Raw genomic sequence first — 14,024 nt, forward strand, 5'->3', positions numbered from 1 at the left:
AAAAATAATACTTAGGACATCCGAAACAAATTATACTAGCTGAGTTCCCAGGGCCTATTTCCAAAGAATTGCCATATACATTTTCATTTTCCCACTACAGTTGGTAAACAATATATATAATAAATGTTCCCATGTAATTGAGAAAGACAAGGAAAAATATGAGAAAGACTAATAAAAATTGGTCTGTAGACATAAAGGAAATAAAATATATTATTAGCATTTGCAGGGAAGGAATTATATGACAATGACCTAGAAATGACCAAGGCTTATTTTAGGTGACTACATGCAGATCAAGTTGTGTTACTTAGGAAATTCACGAATCGAGCCAGGAGAAAAACGTCAATAACAATATAGAGTGTATGCACCAAATAGAACCTCATAGCCTAGGGATTTTGGAAAACAAATTGTAAAGACCCATCACAGAGCACTAATGCAAATAAAATCCACTAAAGAACCTCTCCAGCGTCATTTCTTTCTTCGGAAAATATCTTCAAATCCCAAATCATCAACATTATTCTGGGTACAGATAGTATCAGTGGCTCATAGTAACTCCAACCTGCAAAATGCAGTTACTTTACAAAGACTGTTGATTTTGGATTTGCTCCAGACTGCATGGGGAGGAAAAGAAAACCAGGGTAATCAGATAAGCCAAAGCTGAAGTAAAATTACAAAAAAGAATCTAATTCTATAATCTTTGCTAAGGTTCAACTGCCACTGATTCCAATTACATATCTATTGAGAAAACACAATTGAAATCTGAGACTATCAAAGTCATGTTCCGGCCTCCTTGTGGTTCCCACGCTTAGCCTTAACAAGTCAGTGGCAGAATCAAAGGAATTAAGAAATTAATAAAGCAGTGAACCATATAGCAATGACTTTCCAAGTACCGTGTTGAGGGGCTGAGTAATGTAAAGAAGCAGTACACCAACATACCAGGAGACTTCATCTGTGTGAAGAGCTCCACCACTAAAAACCTGAAATACAGGGTCATGAACCAATAGGTAGGAGGAGAAACTTCCGTGGAGGCAGCTGCACAGGCTTCAGAATTAGACAAATGTAACTAAATTCAAATCCTTTTACAGACCTTACTAATTGTGTGACTTTAAACAATTGAGTTTCCTGAGTCTTAGTGTCTTCATTAAAAATAAAAGCATATTAACACCTCCTTCAGAGAACTGTTATAAGGATTAACTGTTCTGAGTTTTTTGGTTTTGTTTATTTTTTTAATTTTTAGGTATTTATTTTAAAGTGAAACAGAGAGAGAAAAACATTGATCTGTTGTCCCACCTACTCATACATTTGTTGGTGGATTATTGTATGTGTTCTGACTGGGGATCAAACCTGCAACACTGGCATTGTTGGAACAATGCTCCAACCAACTGAGGTGCCCGGCCAGAATAATTAACTGTCTTAATGTATATAAAGAGATCAGCAGGGAGTAGTAAATGAATAAATTATGCGTTCCCCCTGATCGCCTCTGAAGATACTAGGCAAGGATCAATTAATACTCCCATGTCTCTACCAAAACCAAAAACTATACAATTTAAAGACAAGTTTGCAGCTAGCCATCTCCTGTAGGTTATCATAGTGATTTACATTGTCGCTGCCCAGCTGTTGGTCCTTACTGCTCACCTAACTACAAAGTAAATCACTTTCTTTGCGGCCTTACTCAATTACCATCCTCCATCCCTGATTCTAGGCTTCGAAGCAGAATATGGCTACTGAGAAAGTCTTTGCCTTTTTAAATTCATTGTTTAAAACTAAAATCTATTAATATAATGTTAACCTTCCTTTCTGTTTTCTTTCTCCTAATTCTATGCAAATGAAGGACAACAAGTAGCTAGCAACTAATATTGAGTTAGTAGTATACCATATAAATTTCTTTGTCTCTCTATATAAGAGACAGTCTTTCTAATTTATCCAAAGGTGTCATGGACCCTGATTTCTCTTGCTACTAATTTATAAAACAACCTATTTCACTGCTTCCTTTAAAACATTGTAGGCCTAAATTTGAGCTTTGTCACTAATTTATTCTAATCCTAGTCAAAATCATGCAATTATTCATTTCCCGATGTACAAAATACATACCAAGCAACATAATCACATAAGAAAATGCATTTCCGGGCCGCACAGGATGAGTAAGCACTAAAGAATCTCTTTCCCCAAAAGGATAGTGGAATATCCAGGTACTTTCCAAAATTAGTGACTTCTGTGGTTATAAAAGATTTTATGAAGTGCTGATTTTTAATTTGGACCCTGCACACATAATTTTTAATATTTTGAAACTTTCCTCCATCTGTATCCCTAGATATGTCCACAGCAATTTAGAATTCATTTATAGAAAGAAGTAAACTAAAAGTAAAAATTAAAAAAACAGGCCTCAACCCTAAAATAACAATAAAACAATAGAAACTACTGTAACAGAGGCAGTCCATATAACTGGTAAAGGGAAATGATTTTTTAAGGTTTTATTCCATTTACAGGTACTTTGCTAAAAACTATCATGTAGCTTATCTCATTTTATTGTCACATATGCCCAGTGAATTAAGTAATATTCTATGATTTGACAAATTAAGACTGAATTAAATTAAATAACTTTATGAATACCCACAGGGTAGGCTACTGAGATGCAACACCAACTCTATTTAAGAACATGTCAACATTCTTCATATTTTACCACAACCATGTGACAGTATAAAGAGTTGTGTTACCACAGCTGGGTGGCTCAGCTGGTTGGAGCACCATCTTATACACCAAAAGGTCGTGGGTTTGATCCCCAGTCAGGACACATATCTAGGTTGAGGGTTCAATCCCCAGTCAGGGTGTGTATGGGAGGCAACTGATTGATGTTTCTTTCTCACACCTTTCTCTCTCTCTCTCTCTCTCTCTCTCTCTCTCTCTCTCTCTCTCTGTCTCTCTCTCTTCCCCCTTTCTTCTCTCTATAAAATCAATAAAAAATAAAAACATATCCTTGGGTGAGGATGAAAAAAAATAAAGAGTTGTGGAGAATGGTGATATTCTCTTCTCCTGACTCCAGGACCCTAAGCAAGATTTATGTTTTGTGTATGTATTAATTATAGTAATCAGATTTTGGGCAAGTGATATACTATATTTGGAAAGCATATTCTCATGTAAAGGGGTCCATAACAGCACTGTCCATGAGAAATAAAATGTGAGCAGACATATCATTTAAAGTTTTTCTAGCAGCCAAATTTTTTTAAAAAATGAAACAGGTAAAATTAATTTTAATATTTATCCCAACATATTTCAAATATCATTCCCACATGTAGGTTTTATAAAAATTTTAATGAGGTGTTTGTTTTATTTTTGCTGAATTTTAGCAATCCAGTATGTTTTCAAATTACCACACATTTGAACTACCCACATTTCAAGTGCTCAGCAGTCTCGAGGGTCTAGTGGCTGCCATGTTGGACAGTACAGAACAGTCTGGACATCCTCAGGTTCTCTTCCACCCCAAAAGCCTAGAAATGTATCATTCTCTCATGTGTAAAACACACACAAATGTTGAAATTTCAATAAAGCATTATGCTGTAACATTGCCTTGGAACCAAAGAAGCCCTGACACTTAGGTGGACACTATTGCCTAACTAGGTCTTTTACTATTATTGTTAGATTATATATAAAGTGACAAAATAAATATAATCTTAAAAGCTAATCTTAAAATATAATCTTAAAATATAATAAATATCTATATAAATAAATAAATAATAATAAATAAAAAATAATAAATAAATATATATAAATATATAAATAAATATAATCTTAAAATATAATAATATATATTTTTACAAAACACGTAAGTACCACCGAGGTCAAAAGATCCCTGCAGCATGGCCAGTCCCGTCCAGATGACTCAGCGACACACTTGGCCCTGGCAGGGGCCCTCGATGTCCCGCCCTGCCCAGAATGTCTGCACGTAGGAAGCATCCCCTTGTCCATACAGGCCCTAATGTTTATTTATACTTTTAGCTTATCGGGTTAATACATTAAAAATACTGTCATGTTTTATTGGTCCAATGATGGTGTTGTGGTTGGCTGTGTTGCCAATTATAACTCTTCTTGCCTCGGTGGACCAACTATCATGGACTTTTTGGCATGGAGCAAATGTCTCTACAGGCATATCCTGTACAGGGTTAATGCTGGCAAGCCTGCTAAGAAACAGAATTCAGTCTATCACTTCATAACCCTACTGTGTGCCCTGGTCACCACACACTTCTTACTTCTGAGAGGCCATTATAGCCTTGATATCTGTAATAATCATTTGCTCATTTTTCTTCATTCTTTAGAGTTCTGCCACCTAAGTGTGCATCCTCCAAACAATGTACAATAGTTTAGTTTTTCTGTTTGTGAATTTAACATAAATGGAATCATGCAGTGGATATTATTTTAGAAATTGCAACACTTGCTCAAAAATATCTTTGTGCAGTTCATATATTTTTTCAATACAGTCTATTCATTTCTATGGCTATGTTAGTTCATTAGGTGACTGTCACCAATCTGTTACTTGTGATTTATATTCAAGTTCTTCTTGGAGCTTGACACTGTAAACAATTCTCCTATGAATATTCCTGTGCATGTATCTTGAGGAGGCACTTGTCCAAAATATCTTGAGTCCACTTGGAGTGCCCTTTCCAAGTCACAGGATAGGCCCATTTCAGTGTTATTAGATCTTCCCCAATCTTTCTGCACTGGAGGATAAGTTTACATTTACCCCAGAGGTGAGTTTTGTCACATCTTCACCAATGAGTCGCATTGTCAGACTTCCTAATTTTTACTCAACAAATGGGAATATAATAGTATTGAATTATAGTTTTATTTTATATTTCTCTGATTATTAATAAAACTCATCACCTTTTCACATATTTACTAACTTTTCAGTTTTCCTTTTTTGTGATATGCCTGTAGAGCCTTTTGTGTTGTCTTTTCTTATTATCTGTCCTTTTTTATATGTCTTGAATATTTGTCTCTTATTTTAGTTATACAAATTGTTAATAAGTCCCTCAACTCTCATGCTTGTAATGAGGACTTTTGATGAATAAATGTGGTTAGTTTTAATGAAATCAATATATCAATCTTTTCCTTTATAGGTACTGGCCATACACACACACACACACACACACACAGAATATAAATTAGCTTTCCCTACCTTAAAGGTATGAAGAAAATCTCTTATATTATCTTCTGGACCTTTCCGTTTTGCCTTTGATGTTTAATTCTTTAATCTGCACTGGAGTCAGTTTTATAAATGAAATAGAGACAAATTCATTTATTTTCTGTTTTGATATCTAAGTGGTCCAGCATTATTTATTAAAAAGTCTATCTTTTTCAAATGAATCTGTGGAGCACCTCTTTCACATATCAAATGTCCATGAAAGATGAGTTTCTTCTTGGACTCTCCATCCTGCCCCTCTGGTCCCTTTGCCTAGCCCCACACCATTGTCATATTTACAGAACCTTAAAATATGTCTTGATATTTGATTAGTAAGGCAATTCTCCTTTACTAATGTTATTTTCCAAGAGTTTTTTTTACTCTCCTCTTCACCTTTTTAACCTCCATATAATTTCTGGAACAGACTGTGGATTTGAACAAAAGAATCTGGTAGGATTTAATTTAGAATTCATTGAATCTATGGGTCACTTGAGACAGAATTGAGCTATTTGGAATTTTGAGTCTTTTACTTTGTTAATCTTTGTTCTGAATTTATTTAGATAATTATTAATATTAATTCTATATTTTTCCACAGAATTCATATATCTTTGTTAGATTTATTCCTGGACACTTCATACTTTTAAACTAGAGTAAAATATGTTATTTCATTTTAACTGTGATATTGCTAGCATATAAAAATACAACTAATTATGGTATACTAATATGCATATAGCGATCTTTTTATTAAATATATTGGGGTAACATTGGTTAAAATTACATCAATTTTAGGTGTACAACTTTATAATATGACATCTGTGTACTCTGTTCCATACAGAATCATGTCATATGTAAACAGTGGCAATTTTGTATTTTGCATCTAATTCTTGCAACTTTTGTTTCTTGTCCTGCCTAGCTTTACAGGCTAAGATTCCCAGTGTGATATTAAACAGAAGTGGTGGTCAGCTGGCCAGCATCATTGACTGATTCCTGATCCAAAAGAGAAAATGTTCACTGTTTTATCATTTAGTTCTCTTCTGCTATCTGATGTTTGCAAATGACTTTTTATCATATTAAGAATGCTAAACCTAGTTTGCTGAGAAGTTTTGTCATGGATTAGATGTTGACTTTGATTAAATATTTTGTCTGCCTCTATGAAAAGGATCCTATACTTTTTCTTTTGCATCCTTTTATTGTCCTGGTTTACATTGATTGATTTTTAAATGTTTAGCCAATTTCTGGAATAAGTCAACTTTGCAATGATGTATTTTGAACATGTTATTTTTTTTGTTTTTGTTAATTAAGATTTTTGCATCTATGTTCATGAATGAGAAACACCTGTAATTTTTCCTTTTGTAGTGGCTATGTTGGGTTCTGATTTTAAAGTTATGCTGGCCTCACAGGATAAATTGGGAGGATTTGCTTCAATATTGCATTTAATAATTTGTGTAAAATTTATGTTACTATTGGCAGAATATGATAAAATTCAGGAATACTTTAACATGTTCAACTTACTTAACAGATATATTATTCATATATTTCTATCTATTCATTTGTAAACACTAGTAAGTTTACTTTTTCTAGGAATTTGTTTTACTAAACTATCAAAACTATTAGCACAAAACAGTAATGAAACTCATATTATTTTTAAGTATACAATATCTGTGGTGACATACTTTTTATCTCAATAAATTAGATTAAACTAATCTAATTTAGATTAATCTCAATAGCTATTTGTAAATTTATTATTCTTTAAAACAACTTTGTTAATCACCTCTTTTTGGATTGTTTTATACTTCTTTAATTTCTGCCCTCTCCCTGGACAAAGCAAGGACCTTAGAACACTTTAAGTGCATCTATTCCTCTCTAATAGATGTGTTACCAGGTATTTTATTTCTATTTTAAATCTCACAGTTCATTATTATTATTATTTTTAAAATTAATGTTATTTTATATTTTCCTATATATTTACCTTTGCTATTCCTCTTGCTTTCCAAACCCTCCATCTGGGATCATTTTCCTTCAGCCTGACAGTCATCTGTAATGAAAACTTAGGCCAAATTATGCTGCAATAACAGATAATTCCAAAATCTGGCTTGCAACAACAAATGTTTACTTCTCTCTCACATTTATGTCCATGGCGGATCAACCACGACTATGCTCAGGGAAATCTTATTTCAGGATCAAAGCTAGGGGAGCACCCTCACCTAAGACAAAAGTTTTAGAACCGCTGCTCAGGAATATTACCTGGCACCTCCAATCACACTGCATTGGCTCATGAGGTGATAGGATCCAATCGAGATCAATAAGGCGTGAGCTCCACATTAGAAAGACCCAGAAAACTCTCTGACATTAATAAGATCACAGTACAGAAGCATTAAAGCAGAATCAAAGTTTTAGGGAACCACCCACCCACATAAAGGTTTCAAATACATGTGAGAACCGACTGGAGGTTTTAACTTTCTGAGAGTTCCCTGCTTTGGGCCAGTCAGCACTGAGGTGACTTTCTTTGCAGGCTCACGGTACTGGGAGAAAGAAGTCAGTTTATTTCTAATTCTGTGCCATCCCTCAATGTTCCCCGCTCTGTAGGGGGAGTGTTATCTAATAAACAGTTCACCTACAGTGAGCCCTGGGTTTTACTGTTGACCTACCTGACTTTCACTACAGTTTAAGTCATTTGGCACAGTCTCAGAAAAAGAAAGGGATTCAATGATCCTTTTAATCTTCTCTGCTGAGCTTTTGTTTATATTTTTACTTGGTAGATCTTTACTGTCTTTATATTCATTTTTTAATTAACTTATTTATTCAGACTTATTGAGGTATAATTGACTAATTATAGTACATTTAAAATATAGAGTGTGATTACTAGATAGGTATACACCCTGTGAGAGGATTTAAACAGTTGAGTTAACGTACTCATCATCTCATGTATTTACTTTGGGGGGCGATGAGAACCCTGAAGTTGTGCTTCCATAGACAGTTTCAAGTACACAATGCAATGTTATCAACTGCAGCCGTAATGTTATACATTAGATTCTCAGACCTTATGCACCTTAAAACCGAATGTTTTTGCCCTTTAACCAACTTCTTTCATTTGATTGTCTTTTGTGTCATTTTACTGATCTTTGGTGCTTTTAAAAAATTGTTTCTATTTTAATATAGCATTTTTTAGTTGTTCTTATTCCACTTCAAAGATTGATCCAACTAGTCCTTTCTCATTATGTTTCCAAAAAAGGAATATGCACAGTTTATCTTTACTTAAATTATCTGCATATTTCGTTGATGTTTTTGTTACTGGCACATATAAATTATGAACAAAACCCAAAACCCAAATAATGTATTTCTCCCACCTTTATTTCACATGTTATTCAGTGGGATGAATCTTCGGCTCTAGATGAAAACTCTGCTAGCCTCTGAATATCCAGCCCTGGATAGCAAGTTTTAAACCTCAATTAGCATTAAATTTTCCTACTTCCTTCAATTCATCCTCATTAACATTACCCTGCTTTGGCCTGAAGTCTGCTGTACTGAAAGAAATCTTGTTGCTATTTTACTCTATTCTTGCTACTCAGTTTCTTTCCCATTTTGTCCCTTTGTCATTCTACTCTACTGTCCAGTGGTTTCCCTGCCCCTTGTCCAGGGGGACATGTTCCAAGACTCACAGTGGATGCCAGAAACCACAGATAGTATTGAATCTTATATACATATTTTTTCATATGCATACATACCTATGATGAAGATTCGTTTATGCATTAGGCACAGTAAGAGATCGGCAATAATAATTAATAATAAAAAGAACAAACATAACAATATACTGTAGTAAAAATTATGTGAATGTAGTCTCTATCTACCTCAAAATACCACATTGTGCTGTACTCACCCTTCTTTTTCCTGTGATGATGAGAGATGCCACATGACTACATAATGCCACATATTGAGATGAATGGAAGTGGATAAAGGAATGGATCACATCCCAGGTGGAATGAAGAGGGATGATGTGAGATTTCATCATGCTACTCAGAATGATGTGCCATTTAAAACTTATGAACTGTTTATTTCTGGAATTTGCCATTTAACATTTTCAGACTGTGGTTGACCACGGGTAACTGAAGCCCTGGAAGGTATTGTAAACACATGAATAGGGGTGCCTGCTGTACTCATCCATGTGCAATTTCTTTCCTTTCTGTAACTGCTAATTAGCTTCTCTCCAGGATCAAAGTTGTATGTGTCATTGTGGTGATGGAGGTATGAGATTTAAGGGAATAAGAAAGTACTTACTTAGATGGGTGGCTCTAGGCTCTCTGAACCTGGCAAATGAAGAAAGTGGACCCTTATAAGGGTTCAGTGGATCATCACCAGCATGGTACATGGGATTCTATTCCTGATGATCATTTGTAATGCCTCCTTTACCTCTGGCTACCTATGGTACACTTATAAACTGTTACCTCTGACAATGACCATTGGATAAATCCTCAGGTAATTCCATACTGGTTTTCTCCTACGTAAGGTGTATTTTATTTATTTTTAGAGAGAGCAAGGGAAGAAGAAAGCCAGGGAGAGAAACATTAATGCCAGAGAGAAACATTGATCAGTTGTTTCTCAAATGCTCCAGACTGGGGACTGACCCCCCAACCCAGGCATGTGTCCTGACCGGGTATTGAACCAGTGACTGTTCACCTTGTGGAACAATGCTCAAACAAGCCACACTGATCAGGGCTGTGTAGATCATATTTAGTCCATGGGAAATGCTCCACATTCCTTGCCCTGACAAACTCTAGAAGTACAGGTCAATCACAGCATGTCAGCACTCTCTGAGCTTTGTCAAATAGCAATCTGTCAAATTCCTATTACCTCCAGGTTTCCCAAGCAGGAGTCAGACCTCAGGTTTATGTCTGCCTGTCTGCTTTAATTTTTCTCATATGCAAGTCAGACATCAGTCCTCTGTGGCTTCTAACTGTATGAAACACATACAAAGTTCTAAGGTGCCTCTATGAAGTCTTTCCCAGCCAGCTGTGGTGGGTTGGGGAGCATCATCCCTTTCCCAAAGGTGGTAGCATGGGGTCTCACCACAGGGCCATAGCTTCCTGAAAAGAAATCAAGAAGTCTTTTTAGCAATTTATTCCCCCAAATCCTGACTCTTTTAGGCCTGTCTCTTGATAAGGGACGGAGCACTTAGCGATCATTCTCTATAAATTCTGCAGGGACAATAAAGTGTTCTACTTTTATGTGACATCCTTCTCACTACAGTTTTGACACCTCAGTTGAAAATGGGACATCATTACAGTTTGATATTATTTTTAATATTCACAAACAAATTACAAATATTTGTTTTTAAACTCCTAACTCACACTTAGCCCATATCTGTATAACATTTATGGTGAGAAGCTTGATGTTTATCTATTCACACAAAAATAAACTATTTAATAAAATTTATTGAAAATTCAAGTAAAACTACATGACATTATCCACTGTAATGGATTGTTGAAATGCTATAATTGTTAATTGACAAAAATACCCAAACTCTAGTAGAGAAAAAACAAAAGCAATAAATACATATCTTACAAAAAGGAAGGGAGAGGGTACACCTGAAAGCTTTCTAAACGGCCAAAATCCATTTCAATAATACTTAAGATAAGTAGATATTTCAGTTTTCATTTACTCTCACCAAAAACATCTGGGTATACCTCCATTCATTCTTGTTTTATTAAGACAACCAAAACCTACCAGTAAAAATCCTGTTCCTTCTAAAAGCTGTGTGCCTCTTCCAAGAGGAGAAGCCTGAAGAGCCTGTCCCCGGCTCTGGCACAGTGGTATTGCAAGCCAAGAGATCTTTGCTGGACTTCCGCTGGGAGTCTCAGTGGAAAGCACAATCTGCCGGCATTGTGTACAGCACTATTCAAAGCCCTGGAAAGCCCTAATTCTCACAAATCAAAAGTTCTACTTGAATGCAAGTAATCTATTTTGGGAAAGGCAATCCTACTCAGAATCAGATTTGTCACAGCACATTCCTTTAATCCTTAGCAGTATGAGCTCTGTAAACACAGTATTTAAAATAATATAACACAATATTTTATACAGAAGCCTTCAGAGTCTGCATCTGTGAATGCTTTCTAGTAAAGCCGTCAAGTTACTTCCTTAAGCCTCTTTCCTTTTCTTTTTATTTTTTTTTAGCAGAAAAGCAGTAAAAGGCCTATGGGCCAGTGAGCAGAGAAATGTTTGAATATTGAGAGGAGTCAGTGAGACACAGAAAGGGCTATTTCAGTTGGCAAGTCCTACAAAGCCACAGTTTTTGCAAAAGTAATAGTGATATGCAATAAAGACAGGGACACTGACCATCCATTTGATATTTACACCCTGGAACGCTGTCCTCAGTAACTGTTCCATGTATGCAAGACTGCCAACTTGCTTGCAAATATAATCACTATTAAATGTTATGTTTTTTTCTATACTGACCAAGCATTCAATCTTTTAGAAACATCACAATGATTTTGTGTGAGGTTTTCAATTGATCTACAGAGAAATCTCTTTGAGTTAGCCAAATAGTTTTGTTTGTTTTGTTTGTTTGTTTGTTTGTTTTTGTATGGTTTGTTTTTTATTTTCCCTTCTGTGGTCCAAATACTTGAAGAACAACTATGAATAGAGAAAAAATAAAATCAAATAACAGAAGGAATCAAAGGATATGCTTATCAGTTTCCTTAATCAGGTGAGTGATGACTTTGAGGAAAAGTATAATTAGCAATTAACCAAGTATTAGAAATGAGAGTTACCAACATAAAACAAGAGAACTAAATCTGATAATGGAAGAGAAACATAAGAAAGTGGAAATATCTGAAACATAGTAACTTAATTCATGATCTATGTGGAGGCCAATTTAAAAGAACAAAGCAGTAGAGTTACATATAATATTTTACGGGTCAGTAGATGAAAATTAAACTTTATCTCTGCATGAGGCTTTCCATGACCTTTCCCAATACACACCACCAAACAGTTATTGTAGTATCCTGGGATGTATATACTCTCAAATTGTTCTCCTGGCCTCAGTTTTGTCATTGTAAAAAGAATTAGTGAGACCTTAAAGATTAAATGGTTCTTAAGACTTCCAGCACATGCCTTAAACATACTAGGTACTTAATAAATGATCATTAAGATTACACTCTAAATAGTTTTACATGGATTTCTCTCCCTCATTACAATCTCCTTGAAGAATTTATTACAGCTAATAAAAACTAGTAGCTACTATCAATTTACAGAAAGGGAAATTAAGAAAACAATCCCATTCACAATTGCTTCAAAAATAATCAAATACCTAGGAATAAACCTAACTATTGATGTAAAAGATCTGTACTTAGAAAATTATAAGACACTGAAGAAAGAAATTGAATAAAATACAAACAAGTGGAAGCACATGTCATTTTCATAGATAGAATGAATTAACATCATTAAAAATGTCCATACTACCCAAAGCAATCTATAGATTCAACACAATTTCTATCAAGATTTCAATGACATATTCCACAAAACTAAAACAAATATTTTAAAAATGTATTTGCAACCACAAAAGGCCCTGCATAACAACAGTGATCGTGAGAAAGAAAAACAAAGGTGAAGGAATCACACTACTTAATATCAAACTATACCATAAGGCCATAGTCATCAAAACAGCATGGTAGTGGCATAAAAATAGACACATAGATCAATGGAACAAAACACAGAGCCCAGAAATAAGCCCATAATTTGTAGTCAATTAATATTCAACAGAGGAAGCAAACACACACAATGGGCTAAAGATAGTTTATTCAATAAATGGTTTGGGGAAAATTGGACAAATATGTGCAGGAAAATGAAATTAGACCACCTTCTTACACCACACACAAGAATAAATTTTAAATGGATCATAGGCTTAAATGTTAGATCCCAAACCATAAAAATCCTAGAAGAAAACATAGGCAGCAAAATCTCAGACATTGCTCATAGAAATTTTTTATCAGATATATCTTCCCAGGCAAGGGAAATAAAAGAAAAAAAATGAACAAATGGGAGTACATCAAACTAAAATGTCTTTGCACAACAAAGGAAATCATCAACAAAATAACAAGACAACCCACAGAATGGGACAACATATTCACCAATATATCTGATAAGGGGTTAATATCAAAAATTTATAAAGTACTTAGAAAACTCAACACCAAAAAGACAAACAACCCAATTAAAAAATGGGCAAAGAACCTGAATAGACAGTTCTCCAAAGAGGATATACAAATGGCAAATAGACATGTGAAAATATGCTCAATGTCACTAATCATCAGAGAAATGCAAATAAAAACCAGAATAGATACCATTACCTGTTGGAATGGCTACCACCAATGAATCCAAAAAAAAAAAGTGCTGGCAAGAATGCGGAAAAGGGGGACCCCTTTTGCACTGTTGGTGGGAATGCAGACAGGTGCAGCCACTGTGTAAAGCAGTATGGAGATACTCAAAAAATTAAAAATAGTTCTGCCTTTTGACCTAGTGATCCCACTACTGGGAATATATCCAAAGGAACCCAAAACACTAACTTGAAAGAACATAAGCACCCCTTTGTTCATTGCAGCATTATTTATAATCACCACTATAGCGAAGCAGCCCAGGTGTCCATCAGTAGATCAGTAGGTAAAACAACTACGGGACATTTGCACAGTGCAATTCTACTCAGCCATAGAAAAGAAAAATTTACCCTTTGCAACAGTATGGATGGACCTGGAGAACATTATGTTAAGTGAAATAAGCCAGTCAGAGAAAGACAAATATCATATGATTCCACCCCTATGTAGAATCTAGTGAGCAAACTGAAATAACAAGCAAAACAGAGACAGAA

At 34.9% G+C, this 14,024-nt stretch overlaps 1 protein-coding gene across 2 annotated transcripts in view; it reads right to left on the reverse strand.

Annotated features, from left to right (window-relative positions):
- The window catches only part of TRHDE (thyrotropin releasing hormone degrading enzyme), a 365,898-nt gene that overhangs the window by 214,661 nt on the left and 137,213 nt on the right, over window positions 1-14,024 (reverse strand). The gene's annotated exons all lie outside the window — the stretch shown is intronic.

Source organism: Phyllostomus hastatus, unplaced genomic scaffold (assembly GCF_019186645.2).
Source record: "Phyllostomus hastatus isolate PE091 unplaced genomic scaffold, TTU_PhHast_1.1 phas_scaffold_93, whole genome shotgun sequence".
Taxonomy (NCBI): domain Eukaryota; kingdom Metazoa; phylum Chordata; class Mammalia; order Chiroptera; family Phyllostomidae; genus Phyllostomus; species Phyllostomus hastatus.